This window comes from Talpa europaea, assembly GCF_964194135.1.
Source record: "Talpa europaea genome assembly, chromosome: 14".
In the NCBI taxonomy this organism is placed as follows: Eukaryota; Metazoa; Chordata; class Mammalia; order Eulipotyphla; family Talpidae; genus Talpa; species Talpa europaea.
The window spans coordinates 42,769,826-42,792,775 of record NC_140082.1 but is presented as its reverse complement, the minus strand read 5'-3'; positions in this window follow the sequence as shown (position 1 = coordinate 42,792,775).

Genomic DNA, 22,950 nt, shown 5'->3' with positions numbered 1-22,950 from the left:
TGAGCACCCCTAGCCCTGGAGCCACCTGGAAGAGCTGCAGATACCAGTGTGGACCCCAATTGAAGTCACAAAATGCCCTACCTGACAGAAGTCACACCCAGAAACCCTTTGGTGAGCACCCTGGCTTGGCACAACTGCCAACAGCATGGGAACTGGACCAGGTCCCAGTTCAGGCCACATAAGGCCCTATCCACCAGCAGTGACCCACAATACCCTGCGGTGAATGTCCCCAGCCCTGTGTTAGGGCACAAAGCAGAGACCAAACCCACAACAGTGAGGTTCTAAAAGCAATGTGGGAGATGGAATAACACAAGGAAAGCCACAAGACTCCTAAAGGAGAACACTACATCACAGAAAGACAAATCTCCAGCACCCAATCACAAAGACATGGAAGATATATTCCTCCCTTTTGATACAGAATTCAAGCTGGTCTTCATAAAGAAATTCAAAAAACTCAGAAAAGATGCAGGAAAGTGGATTAAGGATATCCAAGAAAATTCAGAAAAACAAATGTCCTTAGAAACAAAAATCAATAAATATCAAAAATGATTATCTACAAAAGAAAATAATTGAGCTTCAGGTTGAAAATGTTTAAAGACACAAGAAAAATATAGAATCTGTAGAAGTAGAATGAACCAAATGGAAGAGTGAATCAATTAATTTGAAGATGCAAATTTATAAAGAGGCAAGATGTAAGAAGAAAAAGAAATGAAGTAAAAAGAAAATGAAGAAATACTTCATCAACTATCCAACCCTATAAGAAGAGGTAATATAAGAATAATGGGTATCCCGAAGGGAAGAGACAGAAAGAACAAAGAACATATTTCAAAAAATAATAGCATGCAAATTTCTAACTGGAAAAGAAAATAAATATACAGATCCAGAAAGCTAAAGGAACACTGGGATATCTAATCAAAATGAGAGCAAAAAGATATAGTAGTGAAACTTCTAAGAGTTAAAGTCAAAGAAAAAATATTGAAGTTGGCAAGAGGGGAAGAAGCAGATAATCTACCTAGGAACTCAGATCAGGCTAATCTCAGAAGAAACACTATGGACAGGGAGGGAATGGAATGAACTTCCAACCTAAAATACTCTATCTTGCAAGATTCTGCTTTAGATATGAGGTAGAACTAAAGTCCTTCTCAGAAAAACAAAAGCTGAAAAGACAGTTGCAAAAACTGTACCCCCTTCAAACAAATACTGAAATGAATTCTAGTATTTAACCCACATTGAGAAATACATTAAAAATGTCAAAAGAAATAACCACAAAATAAAAGACAAAATGGCAACAACAGACTTTCATATATAATGATGCTGAATGTTAACGGATTAAATTCACCAATTAAAAGACACAAATATCTGTTTTGATTAGGAAACAGAATCCAACCTTCTGTTGTATCCAGGAGACACACCTGAACTCCTAAGATAAACATAGACTCAAGGTAAAGGGTTGGAATACAATCCTACAAGTGAATGGAACCCAAAGGAAGTCAGGGACAGCCATAAAAAATAGATTTCCACTTAAAAAAAGTAAGAAGACACAGGGATAGACACTATATAATGATTATTAGAACAATACATCAGGAGGACATAAATATATGTCCTCAAAAATATATACTCCCAAACAAGGAACATCAAAATATATTATACAACTACCATTAAACCAGAAAACAAACATCAGGAAAAAACACATTTTTGGTAGGAGACCCCACTCTCACCAATGAACACAGCAATGAGATAAAAAAATGGATGGGAACATAATAACTTTAAATGAAGACTTAGACTAAATTGACCTAATTGATATCCGTAGAACTGTGCAAACCCATATATGGATAGTTAATGTACAAAAATAGAGTGGAGAATATACACTGTAACAAGGAAAGTCTCTTCAATAAATGGTATTGGCAAAATTGGAATGCCACATGCAAAAGAATAAAAATAGACCATTGTCTTGTACAATACCAAAAATTTACTAAAATTAAACTAAAAATAATTTAAAAATATGAATACAAACTTTGAATGTAAGACCTGAAACCATAAAATACATAGAAAAAATATAGGCAAAACACTCCATGACAGAAGTCTCAGAAATGTTTGTGTATTCATCCCTACCAAGAAGAAATGAAAAAGAATTAAGTAATTGGGGCCACATCAAACTAATAACCTTCTGTATAGTGAAAGTGACCATTACTAAAACAAAGAGGCTGCCTACAGAGTGGGAGAAAATATTTGTATACCATACAGTTGGCAAGAGACTGATATCAAAGATCTACGAAGAGCTCATACTACTCAACAAAAAGAAAGCAAATAACCCAATCAAAAAATGGGCAGAAAAGCTAAATAGACACTTAATCGTAAGAGTACATACAAATGGTCAATAGGCACATGAAAATTGTTCAACATCACTTACCTTCAGGGAATGCAAATCAAAACCACAATGAGATACCACCTCAGACCAGTGCAAATGATAAAATGTCAAAAAGAACAAATGCTAGTGAATGTATGGAGAAAAATATACCCTTTTACACTCCTGAGAGGAATGTAGATTGATCCAGCCTCTGTGGAAAGCAGTGCAGAGGTTTCTCAAAAGACTAAATATGGATCTTCCTTATAATTCACCAATTCCACTCTTAGGAATCTACCCAAAGCACACAAAAAATAATAAAGTGAAAGGAAACCCGCACTCCTATGTTTGTTTATTGCAGCCAAATTATGAGAACAACCTAAATTCCCAGAAATAGAGGAGTGGGTCAAGATGTGATATACGGGCCCCCCCCCCAGTGGCGCAGTGGTTGAGCGCTGGGTTGTGAAGCTGCCCGCAGCCTCTGCAGCACCGGTTCGATCCCCAGCCACTGGGCGAGAGTCCCACATGGCGCGCAGACCTCTCCTGCTGCCGCTGCTCCCCTCAGCAGTATACTTCGTCAGTCTGCCTGTTCTGCTCCCCGCTCTGGCTCTGGTGAATTCTCTCACCCTCCCGCACTTCTGACTGTACCCCAGTGCTTGTATAAATAAATAAATAAATCTTTAAAAAAAAAAAAGATGGGACATACGTACACAACGGAAAGTACTCAGTAATCAAAAAACATAAACTTATGCTACTTGTGGCAACATGAATGGAGCTGGAAGGGATTAGGCTAAACTAAATAAACGAAGAGGAGAAAGATTAATATAGGATACTTTCACTTACATTTGAAATATAGAGAAACCAAATAAAGGGTTAGGCCAAGGCAAACATTAAAACCAACACTTAAAAACTGACCAAAAATCTGAGGCATCTCGAGGGAGTTGGCGGTAAGTGTGGGAACAGGTGTGGTGGGATAGAAAGCACAATGGACTATGATGGAGGACTATGAGGACTTTGTTGGTGTGAATGTTATGGTGGCTACACCTGAGAAGGGAAATCCCATAGTGCCAAAACACTAACAAGGTCAATTAAAAAAAAAAAAAGAATAGATTTACTTTTGAGTTCTCCCTTTGTATGGCTCTAATGTCCTAATTTTAATTCGGGGTATTTAAATGCTCTCACCTAAAAATGAAGCAGCATAACTAACTCATGATCCTCAGTAAAGTCAGAGAACAGAAATTTTTTGAAACCTTTGCCAACGCTGTCTTATGAGCCAGACAGCCTTAAAATTAGCCTGAGGCTCTGGTATTATGGACCAAGCTGGGAGTCCATTAGTTGAATGCATTTTTGGACTGGAAGTCCAACAGCTTTGGGCCCATACCACTTGGAGGCCCAGGGGCATATTTTATGTCCATACACATCTCCCTGATGGCAAGGAGAAAGAGTCAATAACTGTGTCCCGTGAACAACTGTTGTGTTTGGTTTGCAGTACAGTCTTGAATTCTGTCATATGGTGTTAAAGGTTCCTAACCAAGTCATAGCCAAAAGAGTACTCAGCAGCCTGAAGAAAAGGTTTTTTTTAATGAGGCAAAGAGGTGGTTACTAAGACACAGAAAATGTCTGTGGATTGAGGAAATTGCCTTTAATGGGAATATTTAAGACATATGGGAAAGCATTTGTAAGAAAACATAGTTTGAATGCTGGCTCCCTAAGTTCCTAAGAAAAAATTCAGAAAGGGTCTTTTTACCACTTGTGAACTGTGAAATAAACACATCTCCAGGGGTGCGTGTGGGTGTGTGTTCATATTAATATTCCAGGGGTGTGGGCAATATTGACTCCAATGGTTTTTTAAGTATATGCAATTCCTACCCACTCTGACTCATGTAATATTCGTGCGTTGCAAATCCTTAAAGGCTGCCAGGTTCCTTTTGAAAAAGGAATTTTTTTTTTTTCCCATTACCTTTCAAAGTCAGCTCTCCTGGGTTTAGCCAAGTGCTGTATTTCAGTGTATTGATATCACTAAAAGATAGGAAGGGGAAGTTTCCTCTCTGTGTAGTGGGTAGAGGCCAGGGGAGTAACTGCAGTCACATTAGAGAGGAAATGTGCCTGATGACTTAGATGGGGCCTTCGTATCCTCACCATTTATCGATAATTTACTAAATGTCTTTACTAAACTGCATCTTTTTCTGCCCCCATTGTTCTAAGTAACTGAAACAAGCCAGCACTGCATTGTCATCTGTGTCAATAATGGTCACAAAATCGCTTTTTCTCCCTTTGCAGCAGACTGCCTGCAAAACATAAAGGCATAGAGTGATGTCTCCAAGCAAATTACCCTCCCAAGCTCATTTAAATAATGTTCCCCCCTCAAATATGCAAAATTCAGATGAGTATTTACAACATACAGGAATCGGTGCCACAGGAAGGAAAAAAAAAAAAAAAAAAAAAACAAAACGTCTCCAACCCATCCCAACCCTGTGAGTGTAATCATTATCAAAATGCTCACCAAACAAATTGTTCTGGCTGCTGTTGCCCAGCAACAGTCCCACTATAGTATTCAGCCTGAGCACATGGGAAGTGGAGCCATCTCTTCTGTTCAGAGTGTGTGTAATCATAATAATGGCAGAGATGGACAGCAAGATGTGAGGAGGTTAAATGTCAGGGTCAGAGATACAGGTTGTTGTGACCCTAAAATTAATTCAAGCACTATTTGTGACATTTTTCTGTGTTCTATCACTTGATGTTAGTCTTACAGTGAACCATCTAATCAAACTTGATGGACCATGGGACCTTGGGGTTTCAGTAGTGTCAGGTCAATTTTTACCCACCAGGGTACTGTCTCCTACGAGGCAGACCATTATCTTGAGTCTCAAATTTGTGAAGCTCTGAGCAGAGAAAGAAGATAAAGTTGCTGGGTGCTCCTGTGATATTCAGTAGGCCCTGCCACAGCTCGCTTTATAATTTCAGCTGGATCAAGTGTAACCAACTAATACAAGGGGAAATCCCTTAGAGAAAATCCATCCTGTGTGAAGGAATTCTTCCTAAGGTACAGGAATAATTTTTTATTCATTGTGTAGATGTATATGAAAAAAAGAGGAAAAGTAAGGAGCCACATAAAATAATTTATCTCTATATGGCATTAATCACCGGACTTAGTAGGGTTATCAAAGTATAAATGGGGAAGGGAGAGAGTGGCCATAATGTACTCAGGCCAAACGGGGATGTACCCAAGGCCAAGAGAGTTTCCAAACATCACTAACCTTTCATTATATTTCTAGATATTTTCAGATGGTATAGTAGAGCTAAGCATCAATGACAATTTATAATTGAGATTTTACTTGGGTTATTTAATGTCTGATATAATTATGGAGTTTTATTAAAAATTCACTTATTTGGGGTAGAAAGTATTTCATACATTCCTAATCCATGACTCACCTGGGCAAAATATCGACAATATACCTGAAAACAACCACATAAAATTCCTCCAAATGCTCTTTGGTTATGAAGTTTCTCCACTCCAAAGTCTTTACCGAGTTGCTATTCCTTGGAATACCTGACCCTCTAACTTACCATTTTCCAGCATATACCTGTCATGTTTTCTAAGTCTTCTCTTGGTGAAAGGGGGATTCATTAAATCAAAGCTGCCACATAGCACAGAAATGGTTTACCAAGAGATTGGGATGTTGAGTTCTAATATCCAACTAATTTCTCTAGCTCTTTTCTTCAAAAATACTGGAGACAGTGAGATCAGGTGATTTGTAAGACCTCACACATGCAGATCCTGACTTCTGCATAGTACTTTAACTCCACTCACATTTTATATACTTCCTCTTCTAGGCTTTCATGATATTATTCCCTCATGTTTTTATTTATTTCTTTTGCTATTATATGAACCCTTTTTTGAGTGTTTTTCGTGTGATGCCATTTTACCCTTGACTATTGTTAGCACACATCCTCTGCAACTCCCTCCTTCAGTTTCCTGAATGAATTCAACCCTTACCACATCTTTATGCCTCCAAACCTATCTCTGCAATCTCCATGTGCAGCCTAGCACCCCTCCCCGCCAATTCCAGTCACAGGGTTACAATTCTGTTACAGGGCAGGGAGAGGGGCACCCCAGACCCCACAAAACTGCCTGCTCTATATAGGTCCTGCCATCCGCCCCATCAACACAAAACATAGGAGACTTTATTTTATTTATTTATTTATTTTTGGATTGATGTATTTTATTTTATTTTTTTTTAGATAATAAATTTTATTGTTATATTCCCCATACAATTGCAGCCCCCCCATTCTGACCCCAATCCCTCCCCTCCCGCCCCCGCCCCCCTAAAAGTGTCTCTGGTTCATAGTTTTTTGTTGATTTTGATTTTCACTTTCTTATAGGAGAATTTAATGGGAAGGAGCTTTAATGCAATTAGGAAACAATACAGGAAAGGCAAAGAATCTAGTTTCTAAATCAAGCACCCAAAGTTACCCGTCCCCTCGTGGGTAAAAGTCCACCCAAGTAGGATTGGCCCAGAATAGGGCCCCAAAGCTTGCCCCAAGTCTAAAGGATTTTCCAGTGGGGACCCACAAAAAAGGATCAGAAACCACCAGACAACTCTGGAAGGAAAAGAGCAACATCAAAATTAGACAAAAACCACCACTGTCACCTCCCCATGAGTCTCTCACCCACATCTGTGTCACCCAGTCCACGACCAAAAGGCAAGCGCAGTTTCTTCATGTGTCTCGGCTCATGCGCCTCCTCCAGGTATCCTTCTGGCTCCATCCTGCTTCCTTCCTTCCTCAGTTTGCTCTGCAGCTTCTTCTCTTTCTGCTCAGCTCCACCCTCCTTTTTTCAGGAAACCTGGAACTTCACCCTTTCCTGGGGACCACCCTATTACAATTCTACCAGTCATCTCTACTGAAGAGTCTTGGTCACCCCATCCCAACATTTCCAAACCTGAATTTATAATCTTTCTCCTCAAAACAGTTGTTCACCAGGCTTTATTCCCACTTCTTGCTGGATGGTGTCATGGTGCTCATTTGCTTAAAATGGGCAGCAGGCAACTATCAGTCTTTACTTTTCCTAGCCTCTCCTAGGAATTATCAAAGCCTTCCCATTTTTTCAATTAAATATGTCTGGACTCTGTCAGCTCTTTTCCAACTCCATTGTCAATACCCAAGAATAAGCCTACTGTGTTCAGCCTCAGCTTTTTTTTTTTTTTTTTAAAGAGATTTATTTATTTATTTATGCAAGCACTTGGTACAGTCAGAAGTGCAGGAGGGTGAGAGAATTCACCAGAGCCAGAGCGGGGAGCAGAGCAGGCAGAAGGACCTAAGTACACTGCTGAGGGGAGCAGCGGGCGGCAGGAGAGGTCTGTGCGCCATGTGGGACCCTCTCTCAGGGGGCTGGGGATCGAACCAGCGCTGTAGAGGCTGCGGGCAGCTTCGCAGCCCAGCGCTCAACAGCTGCGCCACCGGGGAGGCCCTCAGTCTCAGCTTTGTTTCTTGCCTTGAGGAGAACTTTCTGAATCTAGGTCCTTCCTTTCTACTGCCAGTGTCACTGCCCTAAGATGAAATGTGATCAAACCCTTTCCCTAGGTTTTTCTATACTCTACTATATAAAATCTGAAGTCCTTAGCATGACATATACTCTCTGTGATTAGAGTTATCTTATTTCTCACAATGTGCCCCACATTCCAGGAAGTTGGAATTACTTTGAATTCAAATTCTATCACTTTCACACTTTTTCAGTGTGATTCTAAAACAGGCCCAAGGTGGAGGAGAGGTCACTGTGGGTTCTCACCCCTGCAGTCACAATTCCAAATAACACATAGGCTAAGGGTACAACAACAATGACATTTATTAACAAAGTGGGCATTTGGAAAAAAGGAAAGAGTTTCTAAGGCCACAAATGTGTGGCTGTCATACCCCAGATAATGTCCACAGTGTCCAGTGGTCTAAAACAAAGGCTGCTCATTGAAGATGCCAGTGTCCCTTTGACAAGAGACTGGGGCTGGTGGCACACCAATAAGTGGTGGGTCAGGATCTAACTCACTGTGGCAGGTGAAGGGTATCAGAGATGGGGTTGCTGAGGTGATACCACAGCAGCCAGCAGCAGAAATACGAAGGCCAGGCTGGATAGCCCTGGATGCCAGACCAGGCAGTACTTGGAAGTGGTGCCTGAGGATCTGAAGTGGAAAGCTCACAGAAGTGGCTGGTCACAGGTCAGCAGTGCTGGTCATATAGGCCAGCAGTACTAATCAGCACAGGACATGGAAATAGTGCCAGAGACACCAGTGCTACAACTCTTTGCTATTGGCATAAACCAACAAGAGACAGTTCTTTCAGAGACATCAGATGCAAGCCAAAGGGACTCTTTGCACTAGTGTTGGAGGCAGAGCTGGAGGCAGGGCTCTGTGGAGGTTCTGGAAATCTTAAAGTCTGTGGAGGTCTTGAAGGCCCATTCACTCTGTCTACAAAGGGTCTGATTAAAGGGGCTGCGGCTGTCTGCTCAATGAATCAAGCTGGTTGCTGTTCTTGCTTATATCCTCTTCAGGATCCAGACTTTCAAGCCTGGTTGGGTGGTTTTCAATCCTAGCTATTTGATTGATGCTGGTCAAGCACCAATCAGATTGATCTATTTAAAATCCTCAATGGGGGTCTCCCTGGTGGCAAAGGGGTTAAAGACAGTGCTATCAAGCTATCATCAGCCACTGAAGCATGAGTTCTATCCCCCCTGCCAGAGAGCTAACCCACATGGCGCAGCAGACCCTCTCCTGACTTGCCCACTGCTCCCTTCAGCAGTGTATTTCTGTAGATCTGCCTGTTCTATTCTCCTCCCCACTCTCTCTGGTGCATGCTCTCACCTACCTATACCTCTGGCCTAGATCCCAGCTCTTGTATGCATAAATAAATAAATGTTTAAAAAAATTAAATAAAACCCTCAATGGTCTCAAAAACCTTGAATGCCTTTGAATGGTGAATGTTTGAGCTGATGGGTACATTTATGATTAAAGTGCCATATTCAAAAGTGAAACCATAGCCTTAGGTACAGACCTGACCTGCAGTGAGCTCAGGGGATCTGAGGCCTGAGGCTTCAGTGAGGTCAGAGGCTCCCTGTACCTGATGTGCTTCTGGTGGTACAGGGGGATGTGGTGGTACAGGGGGCACTACAGCAGAACTGGAATCTGGATCCCAGTGCTTGGAATGCAGACTGCCACTTGGAACCCACCAGGCTGCCTCAACACACTCTCAGCACACTGTGAGCCACACTCCTGCAGCTCAGATGGGCTGAGGTAAACCTCACTGCTGGAGCCCTGGAGCTTTCTTCTCTGTTTCCTAGCCTGCAATCACAAACAACGCTAGAGTATGTGGACCCTTATTACTTCCAAGACAAACTAACTTGACAGTGTCTAGTGATCCCCATGGTGTTTGGCCATAGGTAGGCAAAATTGGGTGTTCTCAGTATAAGGAGAAAACTGTAGACTAATGTCCGTCTGGCTGCTCACTCTGTTTTGAACACTCTGCAGAGGTTTACTATATATTTTGCTTCAACATGCAGATAAAAAAGCTTAATGTAAGGAACTGCCACAGGTTAATCAATTAATGGTGACTCTAGTGGTTTTTATTTCTTTAAATAAATGGATGAATGAATGAATTTGGCCTTGGGATGCCATTCAGCTCAATGGAGGTGGCAATTGCAAATGGCTTTAATAAATAAAGAGGTATTTTGGCATAGTCCATTGAGAGAAATGAAAACTAATGCCCTTGCCAGGATCATAGAGCAAATTAGATACTCTAATTTCTCCTCATGAATGGAGGAAATATAGGAAATGGAATTTTAATTTGTGCATCTAAACCATTCTGTTGAAGGAGAAGTTCTTTTTGACCTGATAGATTTGAGAAAAAAATTGAATAGAGTATAGCTGAAATTGGCATAAAAGTTATGTCCCATGGATGATATTGCTGCTGTTTGATGCCTGCTGTGGCTTGTAGAAAAGTGAGACATGAATCCCTTAGTGATTTCCTTTACATGCATTTTACCAACAAATAAGGTTGAATCAGTGGAACTGTGTGGTGTTCACAAACAGTAGAAGCAAAATCAGTTTGTGTTCCACCCCCCATTGTGAGTTCTGTAAATGATGTTATTTTTAACTATTTCTACAACTCCTGCTTGATAATCAAACTCATACTACATGTTATGTCAACATACTGACATTTTCTATGTGAAGCTTTGGAGGCTTTCAGTGTGAATTAAGAAAAAAGCTATAGAATGGTATGGAGATTTCATTTCCAGAAAGGTAGGGATAAAGTGTAAAGAGCATGATTGAGATGCAGACTGGGGTGACTTCTTCATGTCAGCTATGTTATCCTCTTCCATGGAACTATATTTGTTGCAACACCCTCAAATATATTCTTTCCTGACAAAACTTCCTCTTCATTTCACATTTGAATGCACATGACTTAGTCTAAGTATGTTCTCAGTACATTGTGCTTTTTGAATTGCAACCTTGATGCAGTTACATCTGAAGGAGAGCAGAATAGAATAGGCCACATCAAAATATGCTACCTGCTTGGTTATTTTGAATTAAAATTAAGAAATATCTGGTGCAAAAAGGACTCTCTGACCCTCTTATGTGTCCTTGAAAAGAGGATATAAATTCCCAATTTGAAAGGTACTACCTCACCCCATAACAGAAAGATATGTCATCCTTATCCCTTAATGGGAAATTAAGGGCCAGGAAGGCTATAAAAAAATCTTGTTACTTCACTTATCTACAACCCCAAACCAAAATTATTTTTTCTTGTCAATTATTCTGCATCCAAAATATGTAAAAGCCACCTGCTTTGGTTACTACTTTGGATCGCATATCTTTGGGGCTCTCACCCATACAGAATTAAATTTGTTTTTCTTCTGTTAATCTGATTTGTGTCAATTTAATTATTATTCCAGTTAAATAATCTATAAGAGAAAAAGGGAGAGTTTTTGTTCCCTACACATCTATGCCTCTGCTCACATAATTCTGGATCTTGGTTTCCCAAAGTAAGCAATATAATATTCTCTGTTTTCATCCCTAGTTCCCCCAAAATGAGTTTGTCTCTCATAGTATATAGATACTTAGTATATATCTGACATTTCATATGCCTCAAAAATCTGATATACATCCAAAGCATATGAAAAGTCACATGGTAAATTAAAAAAAGAATTAGGAAAAAATACCAAAAAGGATATAGGATATTGCTTCTGACCAATGGTGTGATCTTGAATACATAAATAATACGACCTCTTTGAAACTCTCACTTCTCATTAAAATCAATAAGATATCATAAAAATCAAAAGATGTAATCTACAAAATGTATTAAAAGTGATGTGCATAATGTAGGCAGATGGCAATCATCATAATATTTGTGTAACCGGTGGTTGAAGCCAAAGACTGTTATACGTGGAGCCTCCTGGAGGAGAGTGCTACTGAGGATCGATATTGGTGGGGGTGGAGATTGATAAGAAATATAAGGATGGCAGAAGCAGCCCCTGGGATTCAGCTTTCAGGATTTCAGCATTTTCAGATCTTCAGGGATTCTGGGGTCAGAGATTTCTGCCCTACCATGCTGATCTTCCAGAAGGCTGTTGTGGGCCTCTGAAGGACCTGGAGAGGCTTCTAGCAGCAAACCTTAGAGAAGAAAAGTTTAGAAGGTTTACAAGTAGCCAAGCTACTGAAACTGTTCCTGGTTTTGCTGCTGTTACAGCCTGGAAGGGAAGGCAAAGACCTGGAGCCGGCAGTTGTGCTGAGCTGCATGAATGTAGCCATTTGTTGGGTCATTTGGCTGCTGCAGCTGCTGTTTAGAATGTCGATTGTCTGGTGCTGTGTTGGGACATCTTGGCAGCTCTGGAGAGCATCTCCTGTTGTATCTTCTGCTGTCTCATGAGTTGGATCCCAGACTATAGTCTGACTGCCACGTGCTCAAGGCCCTCAGTGGCAGGAAGATGCCATCTTGGGAGCTTTTGTGTTTAGGACTTTAAAATACTGGACACTACTTCAAGTGAGGTAAATGAACATTTGTGGCCTCAGTATCTCTTTGTTTTCCCTGGTTTGTTAAGTAAATCCCCTTATTGTTGTTCTCTGAACCTGAGTAGTCTTCCAGTTGTGTGTGAGGGTGAAGAATTTGGACAGTGACCAGTAAACTATTTGGGCAGTGTCCTTGGTCAGTTTTAGTGCCCCTTGCTGCCCTGTATCAATAGAAATATAAATCTTATAAAATTTAGTGCCCTTTGCTGCCCTGTATCAATAGAAATCTTATAAAAACTAAACTACTATTAAAGCATAAACCATTTTTTAAAATATTTATATATATATATGTTACATTATTGTTCACTTTTGTACAATGATTTCTCCTTTCAGGTGTAGTCCCATAAAATTCCCACCACCAAGTCACCCATGAATCATCACCATAGTCTCTTGTGCAATTCCTGCCCCTGTTTTAATCCCTCTCTCTCCTCCTCCCCTGTTGAATGTCTCTGATTTACAGTTACTTGCTAGTTTTGTCATTTTTTTTCCTGATCCCTTATTTGGTTCCCCTATATTCCTTCTATAAGTTAAATCATCTGATACTTTTCTATTTCCTTCTCATTTATTTCTCTGAACATAATGCTTCCAGATTCATGTATGTTCCTGCAAATGACATGAGTTTATCCTTTTTGATTGCTGAGTAGTATTCCATTTTGTGTGTGTGTGTGTGTGTGTGTGTGTGTGTGTGTGTGTGTGTGTGTACACACCACATCTTGATCCAGTCATCTATTTTTAGGGATTTAGATTGTTTCCATATCTTAGTTATTGTAAATAGTGCAGCAATAAACATAGGAGTGCAGGTATCCTTTCAAATTAATGTCTTTTGTGCCCTTTGGGTAGATTCCTAGGAATGGAATTGCTGGGTCATATAGTAGCTCCACTTTTAGTAATTTGAGGAACTTCCACACAGCTTTTCATACAGTTAAACATAAGCCATTATTAATGATAAACATGATCATCATCTTTACCACTTCTCCATTATACAGATTATTTTAGAGATTATATTCCTTTATGTTCTAGCTTAAATTCAAGTTAAGCCTACACATATTTATTTAATACCTTTAAATATCTTGTTTACCACTATTTCCCACCCCCCCAAATAATTTCCCAATAAAGATAAATGAGTGAATGGATAAATCAATTAATTAATCCATGAAAAAAATAAGCAGCGTTTCACTGTATTTTATAATTCTGGAGGAAAAAATTAAGAGCAGTGAAAAAACTGGCTTATGTGCACACACACATGCATGCACGCATATTAGCTTAATCACATGGAGACATAGGATTGAAGGAGGCAAGGATAGGAAAAAGTTATCCACATAATGTTGCTAATTTTTCACATGCATTGAGAACCACTAGAGTAACATTTTTAAAGACTCAATCTTCCTAACATGCTATCCCAACAAAATGAGAACCTTTTGTGGACAGTCTCTGCCTTCTGATTTTTCCTAATTACTTTCAGCTGCTTAGAACCTCATGCTATTAACATACTTGCTTTAGATAAGTGTGTGAATGTAGGTCTGATTAGAGAATCAATTCTTTTAACCTGAATAGTGTTCTGAAAGTATTTGGAGTATGTAAAACAAGTTCTTAACCCATTGATATTTTCATACACCCATAGTGATTGGTTCAAATGGATTGTTTTCTGTGAAGATAAACTGCTCTAATCAGTTTCAATGTAATAGTTAACCCCTAGGGCCAGAGCATATGGTTTTCATTGTGCGGTTGTGATGATAAAATACTTTGGACCTTCTGAATATTTGCCCCATTTTTATGTAATTGCTGACTACCCTTTATCTGTATGGGATAATCAAATTTTTCTTTTCATTTTATTTTGTAGGAAACAAAATCTTCCCTCTTGTCCTTAATGTAAACAGTTTGAGAAAAAGCAAAAGGTGAAGAATAAGAGTGCTTTACTTTATGTAGGGTCTACCCTAGTGCCTGAGCGACAGCTGTTCCTCCTCCCCTGACTGTTTTCAAATATTTCGGCAAAAAAGGCATTAAAAAAATAAGATGTTACACATAGAACCCAAACAAATCACTATCTTCAAGGATAATGCATTTGCAAAATGGCTTACATCTCAAAATGAAAACAGATATAGTTAGCAATTAAAACAACCTTTTTTAATTTTAAATGGAAATGCTAGCAGATGTCCCAAGAAACATATGGAGCTAGCCACAGACAAATAAAGAGTGCTTTTCTGTTGTACTTAGAGCAGCGGAAATGTCCACCTCATATTGTTGGGCAGAACAATGAACCAGCATTGCATTGAGCCAAGTCAGGATTTCAGGAAGGAGTTTGCCGATTCCAGTATCTTGCTCTAATGAAAGAGCATTAACAATCTTGACTCAGTAATTTAAATAATTCTTGCTAGGCAGTTCCAGGACACTACCCATCATTATATTTATTTCACAATAGATTGATCCCAGATATCACAGTTTTAAATGTGCTTGCCAGTGAATTTCTGCATTGTTAAATCTTCCCTCTTTGAATCCTAAAGTGAAATAGACAGGCAGAAAAAAAAAAGGGATATGGACACACTGTTAACACGGCACTCCCACTCCAAAGGTCTCCCAACCCTGTGCTAGCTTAATTTATTGTTGTTTCATGTCTGTCAAACAAAGATAGCCCACATATTTTTCTAAAGCATTTTATACATTTTTCTGATTTCCAAAACTAAAACCAATGCTATTTCTGTGTTCCTAAAAATGGCAGTAATATAGTAAATGTTCTCTTGCTCATGTGCCACGTGGAATAATGCTATTATAAGATACAGAGAAGGCAATCACAAATCATCTTTCCTTAAGTGATATTTATCCTTCCCAAATAGTTCACAAGGGGCCATGACAGGAAAAAAAATTGCTTTCTATATACATAGTATTGTTTCAAAGGATGAAAAGCCCTGAAACCCTGACTGACATTCAAGTGTGAGGTACTGTGAATATGTGGAAAAATAGGATTTTACACAGTGACAACACCAATAAGAGTTCTGAAAGACATACTAGTAATGAAAGAGTTCCATTTGGAACAGCCCGATTGTGGACTAAAATGGACTCCATGTGGCAGAGTATATTTGTGAATGAAGTGCCTTTCAATGAGGAGAAATCAATTTTAACAGCTCATTTATTGATGGAACCAAGTCTAGTCTCAGCAGTTAGAGTGCTTTCTTGGAACAAGGACTAGAGGATTCATTGGTTTCACCTTAACAGATGAAAGAAAAGCTTCTCATAAAAAATGTTTATTACTCCTCTGATACTGGCGCTTGGATGAGCTAATATTTGATAATTAGTTAACAGGGGATTTGGGAAACTTAGAATGCCTACTAATATTTCATATGCCAGCTGAATTCTGTGGAGTTGAGATTATTCAAATATGCCTAATAATGGCCAATATGAGCATTTTCTTTTTTTTTAAATGTTATTTATGGGATTTTGTATTTTATTTTTTATTTTTTATTTTACTTATACAAGCACTGGGTACAGTCAGAAGTGCGGGAGGGTGAGAGAATTCACCAGAGGCAGAGAGGAGAGCAGAACAGGCAGACTGACGAAGTACACTGCTGAGGGAAGCAGCAGGCGGCAGGAGAGGTCTGCACGCCATGTGGGACCCTCGCCCGGGGGCCCGGGATCGAACCAACGCTGCAGAGGCTGCGGGCAGCTTTGCAACCCAGTGCTCAACTGCTGCACCACTGGGGAGGCCCAATATGAGCATTATCTTAACTTCTTAATTCCACTGAGTCTCTCTTTTTTTAATTAAATAATTATTTTTAACTGAGGTAACATTGGAGTATCTCTAGCAGATATTACCACCACATCTACCACCAGCTTGCCCATAATCTACCACCACAGACCATTATGCCTCCTTCCCTCCCTGTTCTTTCTTTTCCCCCAGATCTCTCACCTTTGTATCTCAGTTCTGTAATCAGTTATCAAAGGTTAGTTTTTCAGCTTTGTGTTTATCTGACTACTAATTTAGTTACTTTTATATTCCACATATTAGTGACACCATCTGGTATTTATCTTTCTCCCTCTGACTTATTTTCCTTGGCATTATCTTTCACGCTCCCTCTAAATCCTGCATATGACATCCATTTTTGACTGCTGACTTATTGTTCTCTCATAACACCCTCCAGTTCCATTCATGTTGTTGCAAATAGTAGGATTTCATCCTTTAAAAAAAAAATAAAGGTGGTATTACATTTTGTATATATGTCAAATCTTTATTTTTTATTTTTATTTTTTACTATGGAAAACTGTGTGGCGTTTCCTCAAAACACTAAAAATGAATTTACCGTATGACCCAGTGATTCCACTCCTAGAAATCTACCCAAAGAACACAAAAATACTAATTTGAAAGGAAACTTGTACTCCTATGTTTTTTGCAGCACTATTTACTATAGCCAAGATATATAAACAACCTGAATGCTCCCCAAAAGATGAATGAATTAAGAAGATATGGTTTATAAACACAGTGGGCTACTACTCAGCAATCAAAAAACATAAACCACATTTTCTTTATCCACTCATCTCTCATTGAGTGTCAGGTTGTTTCCATAGCTTGGCTGTTGTAAATAGTGCTTAATGAATATAGGTGTATGTATGTCCCTTCAAATGAGTGTTTTTGAATTCTTCAGTTAGATGCCTAGGGATGAAATTGTAATATTATGTGGTAGATGTAATTTTTAAAAAAATATTTTAAGATCTATTTTTAATACTTTGAGAAACCGGCCTATTGTTTTCCATAAGGAGCTGGAAATAAAGCATAAAGCCAGTCTTTATGCCCACAAACAGCATAGACGTTTTTGTTTTTCATCACTATCCCCACTGCATTCATTGTTTCTGATCTTTTTGATATGGGCCATTCTCAAATATATGAGATGATAACTCATTGTGGTTTTGGTTTGCATTTCCCTGAAAATAAGTGATGATGAACATTTTTCATTTGCCTGTTGACTACCTGTGTATCTTCTTTGTAGTAGTGTCTATTTAGCTATTCTGCCAATTTTTGATTGGATTATTTGTTTTCCTATTGTCAAATATAACATGTGCAAATATTTTCTCCCTTTCAGTAGTGTGTATTTTAATTTTAAATAATCATTTAATAGCATATAGTTTATTCTCCCCATATGTGAGGTTTTTCCCACTTTTTGCACTTGACACTTATTTTGATATCATTATGATCAGAGAAGACGCTTTATATAATTTGAATGTTCATAAATTTATTGACACTAGTTTTGTGAAGTGACATGTGGTCTATTCTCAGGAATATTCTATGTGCATTTTAGAAAATGTGTACTCAGCTATTTTAGGGGGTGCAGTGACCTATACATATCTACTAAGTCTATGGATCTAATTCCTCACTTAAGGCTATTGTTTCCTCTTGATATTCTGTCTGGGTTATTTGTTCATTCATGTAAGTTGGGTGTTGTTATGTTGGTATTAATGTCTGGTTTTAGGTTTCATTAATAACTCCTTATATATTTTGATGCTCCTTCATTTTATACATATATATTAATGAGTGTTACATCTTCCTGGATAATTGATCCCTTATATGTATTAGATAATGTCTATCACTCTCTCTTTTTACCTTTTTTTAAATCTGGAAGACTATAGCTGAGATGGGATGTATTTTGGTAAAATAAAAACTAAGGAATTTATATTTGTAGAATTAGAAGTGCTGGAGTGAATTTATTCTTGTAACTTACTTATTTTTCACTCCTTGAGAGGACCCGGAATACATTATTCATGAACATCTTTAGAAGCACACTGGTGAATAAGTATTATAATCTTTGAAAAACATATTAGTACCTGTTGTCTGTGAACCCCATCATTAAAATACCTCATTTCAATGTAGTTAGAAGGGCCTCAGGGTAACAGAGATTAAGCAACAATAAGTAAAAGCTTGAGTTAAAGTGGGAAAAGTAACTGTGATTAGCTGCAGATCCTTTCTGTAAGTAGAATGGTTTGACCAATAGGGGTAAAGAATGGTAGTTAACTGATGATGAATCCTGAGAGTGAGGATTCTTTTATGGACTTGCTATATGTTAAAATTCCTATTTATATTATGTATAAAACAAAACTATAAGAATCATGAAGAACGACCTGAAATGGATCACATGGAGAAACTGAAACACCCTCATCCTATTTCCAGGGCTAGTGCTAGGAACCTGTAAGAAAAGAGAAAGGACAGTGTCTCCCTGGTGGCACAGGTGGTTGAGCGCCGCACTGTGAAGCTGTCCACAGCCTCTGCAGCTAGGGTTTGATCCCGACCGGCCGCGGAGAATCCCACATGGAGAGGCAGACCACGCCTGTCTCACCCGCTGCTCCCCTCAGCAGTGTCTTTCTAAAGTCTGCTTGTTCTGTTCCCCATTCTGTCTCTGGTGAATCCTCTCACCTTCCCATGCATCTGGCCTGTGCCCCGGTTCTTGTATAAAAATAAATAAATCTTTAAAAAAAAAGAGAGAGAAAGGACAGAATCCTTGAAGACTGTGCAATATGTTAATAGGTAGGGATGAGACATTCTACTAGCTTTCATTTAAGAAGCTTTGGACACTCTTTATTAAGGTAAAGGAAATACACAGCCTTCCAGAGTCTTCAGATGTTGCATTGAGCTAACATTATTTTTTTGTAGTGATTAGATGTCAGGTAGAGCTAACATTAATTCCTGATGATCACACTGAATTTCTTATGAACACTGAAGTTCATAAGCAAAATGAGGAATCATAGGGGTCAGGAAATTGGGCAACAAATATTTATTTTACTGCTACTATGTGAAAAACACTATTCCAAAGACAGAAAATGTCATGGTGAGCAAGACAGCATCCTTAAAAGTCATCCACAGTGGAGGAAAGAGACAATTACTCAATTAAATGAGTTAATTTTAGGAAGTGCTATACACTCTGAAAAGTATAAATGATAGTAAACAGTGATTTGGGAGAAATTGCTGAAGAGCAATATTTGAATTGTATCCATAATTATGAGGAAGAGACAGTCAAGGAACATAGTTTCAAACAAAGGAAACAGATGGTCAAGGAACCAAACATGGAACAAATGTGTCATAGTATTATAGGGGAAAAATAAGACCTGTGTAGATTGTAGTACTTTGATGATGGGAAGAATGGAAAGAGTTGTTGTTATGAGAGTAGTTGGAAACAAGAAGAAACTTATAGCTATAATAAGGAGCTTGAACTTTATTCCATAGTTTATATTTGAAAGCTATTGAATAATTTGAATTAATAATTTGAATAATTTGAATAATTTGCTTAATCAAATTCAAATCCATTTGAGAATTTTGGGAAAGAGAAGGACATTTTATTTATGTTTAGGAAAATTACCCTTGATTCTGGAGTGTGGGCTGTAAGAGGACAGTGGAAATATTGAACACTATGTAAGAGTCTGTTATATCAGTTGCAGAAGTGATGATAGTGACAGAGGTGAGTGTGGTAGCAGAAGTGATTGTGTAATACAATATGGGGTGCATTTTACAGGTAGAACTTATGGGTGGATTGGATATGGAAGTGAGAATGGGATAAAAATTAAAATCAAATTTTATTCTGGCAAACTAGGTTGATGTTGGAAACCAAGCTTGAGAAAGATAAGGTTTGCCTAGCAGGGAACAGAAATGAACTATTCTATTTCATTGATTTAACATGTTATTAACAAGCAAATTGAGATATATGGTAGCTCAGGAGAGAAGTTTAAACCACACACACACACACACACACACACATGCATAGAAATACTAACACACATACTTAAGTGTTCATGTATATAATAGAGAGTCATGGATTGGGCAAGATCACCTAAGGAGAGCATATATACAGAAAAGAAAAGAGGGATGATGAGCATATTGCTAAACTCTGAAAAATGGGAAGCTCAAAGGAGCATAAAAAGCAATGGATCAGGTGATAAATTGAGTTTGATTCAAGTCTATCTCTTTGTGACTGGTAAAACCTTTAATTATCTCATATATTTTCCCTTGTATACACACATTGAGTTAAAAATAGATGACTTAAACAACAACCAACAGAGTCTGTGTATTCTGACTTCTTGTTCTATAAAGGGAGGAGCAAGTAAATGTTCCTATATACTCCCCTCTTTGCTAAAATAGTATTACAAAACAAATCCTACATACATTGAAAAATGTATAGGAATGGTGATTTTTATTAGATCCTAATTTCATATCCCAATGTGGCCTGTTGATGAGTCTTGGGGAATAATAATATATTATTATTAGATTAATCAAATAGTGACTCCAATATCAGTTGCTGTATAGATGTGTTTTCTTTACTGAAGCAAATTATTACATCCCTGTCACCTAGCATGCTGTATTAAGTTAGAGAATGCCTTTTCTCAGTTTCATTAAACAAAGAAGACCAGAATTCTTTGCTTTCTCCAGGAAGAGATTATAATACACCTTCATAGATTTGCCTCAGAGTTACTAGCTTAACTCTCACTCTGAATTACAAAATGGCCTGGAAACACATGGTTCTTCTCTCCATTCTACACAGTATCATGTGGGCTCTTTAAATTTATGTTTTTGCTATTGGGACCTAGAGAACTTAAAAGTAATGGACCTAGATGCATCAAGAAGACACATGTAAATCAGAAGACCTAAGATGAGTCCCATGAGATATAGTGAACAACCATCTTTGCAACATCATGGAGACTGCTGACTTTCAGGTGTATCTTGAGGTTCATATAACTAAGGGGCTGCTGTGGGATTGTGTATGTGCAAAAAGGCTGTAGTTGTTTATTTAACTGAGATGAGGAAATTAGAAAGCTTTTGTGGAAGAGAAGGTATGTAAGCTAAGACTTAAAACTAAATTGAATTTCAACAGACAAACCTGTCACTTTTGCTGCCAGCTCTTATTTTCTCTTTTTTCCCCAGGGTTCTTACTTGTTTTTCCTCATCAAGCTTCACTCATAGCTGCCTTATCTTTTTCCATTCAGAAGAAAAGAAACTCAAATCACCAACCTGAATGCACAACCTTCATAATAGCAGTTTTCTACTAAAGAAAAAAATTAATAATTCATGATTATCTATACATCAATGTCCCAATTCTGTGTAACAGTCAGAATATTCCCTGATATGGCCTCAGTATAACTTTATTTTTTTTAAGATTGATTTATTTATGCACACAAGAACTGGGGTACAGGCCAGAGGTGTGGGAGGTGGTGGTGAAAGGATTCACCAGAGATAGAATGGAGAGCAGAGGAGGCAGACTGACTGAAATACACAGGTGAGGGGAGCAAAGGGCAAGTCAGGAGAGGTCTGCTGCGCCATGTGGGTAGCTCCCTAGCCGGGAATCTTAACTTGTGCTGCAGCAGCTGCAGATAGCTTCTTAGGTTGCATCTTAACCCCTTGAGCCACCAGGGAGGCCGTCTGTATAACTATATCCCATGGCATTTTTCTCATCCAGTCACACACCCTGATGTTTCATGCTAATTTTCCTTTGGTGCTGCTGTTCTCTCTGCCTAATAGTCTCTTCCTTTCTCTCTGCAGCCATCGGGGGCCTATATGCAATGAAAGTTTTGAAGCCTTTCCAGCTCATTCCCATTCAAATCCCTGATACTTGATTGACTCTTACAAAATCTTGTTTATATTTCTATCATAGTATTTGCCTCAGTGTTCTTTGCTATTTATATGCCTTTGTTCCCAATAGACTGCAGCTTCAGAGGACTGCAACGTATTCCCCTTTGTGCTTTAAACTGGTTTTCTCAAGACTCCAAGCACAGCAGTGATTAGATAGATATTTTTTGAAATGAGAGAGAAAAAGAAAGGAAAATAACTGTAGCATAGCACATTATGGCTATGTGTTTTTCCTTTTTAGTCTGACTTATCTGAAGTGATGATAGGAAACACTGAACATCCATAAACAGGTGTAAAGGTCTCTGCTATTGGTTTAGTCTCTTGACCGAATACTTTCAGAAAAAGAAAAAGAAAGAATGAAACCCACAAAATGTTATTAGGTCTGGGACTGGAGGGAACTTCATTATTTTTAATGTCTCAGTAAAAGATCTTTTTTTCTCTCTGCATTTACCAGAGTAATCCCAATAATGTCTTTTCAACAATTAATTCTAGTTTCAAAAGCATTCTACTCTGCAGTTTGTCCAGAATTAAGTGACCATTAGAAGGCATTAGCTTAGAAATAAGTGCCCTAATTACTTCTGAAAGTTAACAATAAAAGAAGAGGGGGGAGCCCAAATTTCAGAGACATCAGCATCCTTGCTTTTCTGACTGACTCTTTGTATATCTGTCTGTCTTCCTATCACACAAAATATGAGTCAGAAGGCCTTTGGGTGCTTTGACACCTACTGATTTAACTTTGTATTAGCCACAATTTAGTTGATTTTGCCCCGTCCCTGGAAATTAAATCATATGAAAAAACATTGAAGTGAACAGTTTCCTCTAGACCAACTTAGGGAATCATGAAAGGTACATGGTATAGGTGGGCTACAAATGGTGCGTGTCTAATTGTGAAACCATGGTGTTTTACTTCTACACAAAAAGAATATCTAGGAACAGCAATTGTCTATGGTATGTATACTTGT